At 49.4% G+C, this 4,775-nt stretch overlaps 1 pseudogene; it reads left to right on the top strand.

Moving 5' to 3' along the window:
- Positions 1-3,063: 3,063 nt before the first annotated feature.
- On the top strand, positions 3,064-3,966 carry LOC125546539 (thiol protease SEN102 pseudogene; annotated as a pseudogene).
- The last annotated feature ends 809 nt before the right edge of the window (positions 3,967-4,775 follow it).

Genomic DNA, 4,775 nt, shown 5'->3' with positions numbered 1-4,775 from the left:
ACACGAAGTGACGAAGACGAAGATAGGTTTCGAGCAAGACGAAGGAGACGTGCGCCGGCTAGGGTTTCCTTGTAACTCTCCCGATCTCGCGATCCGGCCCGCTGTTAGAACGACCACCGAACCGCCTCGGTCTCCAACTGGCCCGACACAGAAACACGGAAAAGCTAGCACCCTCGTACGAGCCGGCCCGCGAGAGAAGCCGAGTACTCTTTCTTTTTTTCTGTTTTCTCTTGTTAGCTCCCTTTTCTCCTGCAGCTAACCGTTTTCTAGTTTTTTTTTCCTCTTTTCTTTTTTTCTGTTTTCTCTTGTTAGCTCCCTTTTCTCTTTTCTTATCCCCCCCCCCCCCCGGGTTGTTTAGTTTTACTTTTATATATATTTAAAAATGCTTCTTTTTTGTTTCTTTCTTAGAAAAATATATATTATTAATCACGACGAACAATTTTCAATACATAAGAAATAATTTTCAATGCTGACTACATGATTGATAAGCTATTGTACGTACCATGAATCCATGATCAAATACGATCTTAGCGTCAGAAGGTGTGTCCACTTGCGCTTGCCCAGTTGGTGTTGGGGCACACCCCCCTTAGAGCATCTCCAACGGTCGTGCTAAGCGCCGCGCGCAAAAAACCTGTTTACCGCGCGCGCTTCGGCTGGTTTAGCGCGCCCGCCTGCGCTGGCTCCAGCAGCCGCGCTATAATGCAGCGCGCGCGCCGCTCCAGCAGAGCGCAAAAATACAGCGCGCGTGCGCCGCACAAACCACATATACATGTATTTTATGAGCAAAAATGATCAAACAAACAAAATAAATCAACAATAAATAGTTCAATTTTGTTATCATTACAACTCAAACAAATAGTTTATCATTCAGTACAACAAATGCAATAAACACAACAAATAGTTCATGAACAATACAACGTCGAATGCAGATATCATCATGCTCTTTGTCGTCCATGCCATGCCCACCACTCTTCAATCAAATCATTCTGAAGTTCATTGTGCGTTGCGGGACGCCGAATGGCATGATAGGAGGCAATAAAACGGGCTACCTTTTCAGCCCTCCGTCGCACTTGCACGGGATATCCCAAGAGCTCATACTGTGAGTAGTCTAAATCTTGGCCACGCTCATTCTCAATGATCATGTTGTGCATGATCACACAAGCGTGCATGATGTACTAAAGCATTTTTTGATCCCAAAATCTAGCCGGTCCTCTCACAATAGCAAATTGGGTTTGCAAAATCCCAAATGCTCTCTTCACATCTTTTCTAGCCGCCGCATGAGCATTGTGGAAGTCAAGATTTTTCTTACCTTCCGGCTTTTTCAACTGCTTCACGAAGGTTTGCCACTTTGGATAGATGCCATCCGCTAGATAATATTCATAGTTGTACGTACGGCCATTTGCTACAAACTGCATCGGTGGCAACTCACCGTTTGCAATCTTATTCATCAGTGGTGACCGGTTGACAACATTGATGTCATTCAAAGATCCAGGCATTCCAAAGAATGCATGCCAAATCCAAGTCTCCTGATCGGCCACCGCTTCAAGGATTATAGTGGAACCCTTTTTTTGGCCGTGGAATTGCCCATGCCATGCCTTTGGACAATTCTTCCAACTCCAATGCATGCAATCTATTGAGCCAAGCATGCCAGGAAAACCGCGAGCTTTGTTCATCGCCAATAGCCTTGCGACGTTTTCAGCATTGGGAGATCTCAAATACTCCTGGCCAAACACTTGCACAATTCCCACTGCAAAGCGCTTGACACACACGATGGCTTGGCTCTCACCCATAGCCAAGTGATCATCAACAAGATCAGCCGGTATACCGTATGCCAACATACGCAAAGCGGCTGTCACCTTCTGAAAGGTGCTATGCCCGAGCTCTCCGGCGGCATTCCTCCTTTGCTGAAAAAAACGGTCATGGCTCGCTAGTTTCTCTGCAATGCGCCTGAACAACTCGGTGCTCATCCTAAACCGGCGACGAAAATACGACTCAGGGTATATGGGATTCTCCGCAAAATAATGCCTGATCAATCTGTTGTGGGCATCGATCCTATCTCTCCAAATTTTCTGCCGACCCATAACCGAACCACCATGCTTCGGTTTTTTTATATGCATAGCTAGGATCATTGCAAGATCCTCCTCCTCTTCCATATCAAATTCTTCTTTGGAAGAATCATACGACGAACTCATCTATAATGTTCAATACTATACAATAAAAACTACAATTCAAAACATGCATCAAATTCATGAAGTTTGAGCAATACATACCTTATAGGCGTTTTGTCAAACACCTTGCGGGCGCGGCGCGGCAGCGAGCGCTCGGGCGCCGTTCCTCGGACGACGGAGGCGCGCGAGCGCCGGCGGGACTAGGAGGGGATGGGGCGGAAGCGCGGGCGCGCGGGGATAGGCCGGGGAAGCCTGAACGGTCGCCGGGGGGCGCGGGCGGCGGCGGCGGCGCGGCCGGACGGGGGGTGGAAGTGGGAGAGGAAGTGCGGGCGCGAGCGCTGGAGTGTGCCGCGCGCTGCAGCGGGCGCCCGAAATACACCGCGCGTCTAAGTGTTTTCGACCGCGCGCCCAACCCGTTATAGCGCGCGCGCCGTTTTTGCGCGCCCGCTGGAGCGACCCGCCGCGTTGCGCGCGCGCTAAAACGGCCTAATTTGCGGCGCGGCGCTAATTTAGCGCGGCTGTTGGAGATGCTCTTATGCGTCGGGAGAAGGACGGCCAACTAGCTATGCCATATAGCGCAAGCTTGTTGACCACGGTGAGAAAGCTTTTGGAATATTTTATTTTAAGATGAGGATTTTTTAAAATATATTTTAAAATGGAGGTGAGGATCCTATGCATTTTTTTAAATGAAAGGCTATGCAAAGTGGCGCTCACTGGTAGGTACAGTGGTAAATTTTTTCTTTTTATTTGTTTTTTCAGATGGAGGAGAGGAACTTTTTTTTTTTAGAGAAGGCAAGGAACGCATGTATTTTTGGGGCCTGGGGCACACGAACTTTGGAGTTGGGGGGACGCGCACTGCCCATGAAGATGAAGTAGCAAGCATATATGCACCGTCATGAAGATGAAGCTCCTGAAGTGCATGCATCTTCCGCCGCACCTACGCCTCCTCCCGCATCGCGCACCACCGCATGTTCAGCCCAAAGGCTAAGGCAGGTGGTGGGGGTTTCATGCACGGCTCCCGTCTTCTGTCGACTGGCGGCAGAAGGGCGCGGTGACCGCCGTCAAGGACCAGGGGCAGTGCGGCAGCTGCTGGGCCTTCTCGACGATCGCAGCCGTGGAGGGCATCAACGCGATCCGGACCAAGAACCTGGCGTCGCTGTCGGAGCAGTAGCTGGTGGACTGCGACAACGCCGACGGCAACTCCGGCTGCCACGGCGGCCTCATGGACAAGGCATTCCGGTACATCGCCGACAACGGCGGGGCGGCCACCGAGGACGCCTACCCGTACACGGCCCAGCAGGCCTCCTCCTGCAACACCGGGGCGCCCCGCGTGGTCACCATCGACGGGTACGAGGACGTGCCGGCCAACAACGAGAAGGCGCTAAGGAAGGCTGTGGCCGCACAGCCGGTGTCCGTGGTCGTCGACGCGGGCAGGTCTCAGTTTTATTCGGAGGGGGTGTTCGCCGGGGAGTGCGGGACCGAGCTGGACCATGGCGTTGCGGTGGTGGGGTATGGCGCCACCGTAGACGGCACCAAGTACTGGGTCGTGAAGAACTCGTGGGGTGAGGAGTGGGGCGAGATGGGATACATCCGCATGGAGCGCGGCGTCAAGGATAAGAAGGGCCTATGCGGGATCGCCATGGGCGCTTCCTACCCGGTCAAGACCTCGCCCAACCCTCAGTCTGTCCATGACGAACTCTGATCAATACGCCATGACCAGGAGTATATTACATACTAGTAATTACTGCAAACTAGTAGAAACAAAATAAAATCAATCACGATGAAATTAACGCATGCATCAGCTACTTGTAAAGAAGTAATCATTATTGTCATGAGCATTTTGCTATATATATCAAATAAAGACAATATTATCTCTGTGTGACTTTGTCGAAATATCTCTGTGTGTAATCTTTAAGGTTCTATCCAATCAACTACTAACGCTTTAATTCTAGATCATGCAATGCCTGCTTTATGAGGAGGTGGATGTCACTACAGACTTGATTAGCAAGCCACCATCAAGAAGTACCGGGTTTTGTCAGCATCCGAACCTGAAACCTGAAGAAATCAATAATCAACTCTTCTGAGTGAAAGCAGTACTACCTCTTTTTTCTTTCGACATTTTTTTGATAAAAGAGAGCTCTCTTTCCGATTTTTATTAAAAGAAATCACCAAGTCTTACAGCAAAGAAAAGCGAAAACTCAAAAGCTACCATAGCTATCCCCCGGACGAGCACTGGCTATTGAGAAAGAGGGGGAGCCATCCCTCTTTTTTTCTTTCGACATAGTAGCTCGTTTTGTTATAACGCTTAGTAGAGCTTACTGTTTCGCGCCCCTGGACGATGTTACTGCAATTTGCGATCCTGCATCCGACAGCTTCCGGTTTTCTAAGCATTCATGCCTTTTACAATGAGAGATGCTTAGAAAAATAAATCGAGATTTTCTGAAGCACTGGTGCCTATTTCTACAGAAGAGACGCTTAGTTAAGCGTCTACCCTTTATAAATAAGCACTGGTGCTTAAAAAAAGTCTGGTTTATTTCTCTAAGCACCTCCTCTAAGCACCTCCATTGTACAAGACCTCACTGTTAACTTTCCGACAACAGTTTTGCT

The sequence above is a fragment of the Triticum urartu genome, chromosome 3A (assembly GCF_056163025.1).
Source record: "Triticum urartu cultivar PI428250 chromosome 3A, HENAU_Tu73, whole genome shotgun sequence".
NCBI lineage: Eukaryota > Viridiplantae > Streptophyta > Magnoliopsida > Poales > Poaceae > Triticum > Triticum urartu.
Note: the sequence above shows the minus strand (reverse complement) of the source record. Positions and strands in the feature narration are given on the sequence as shown.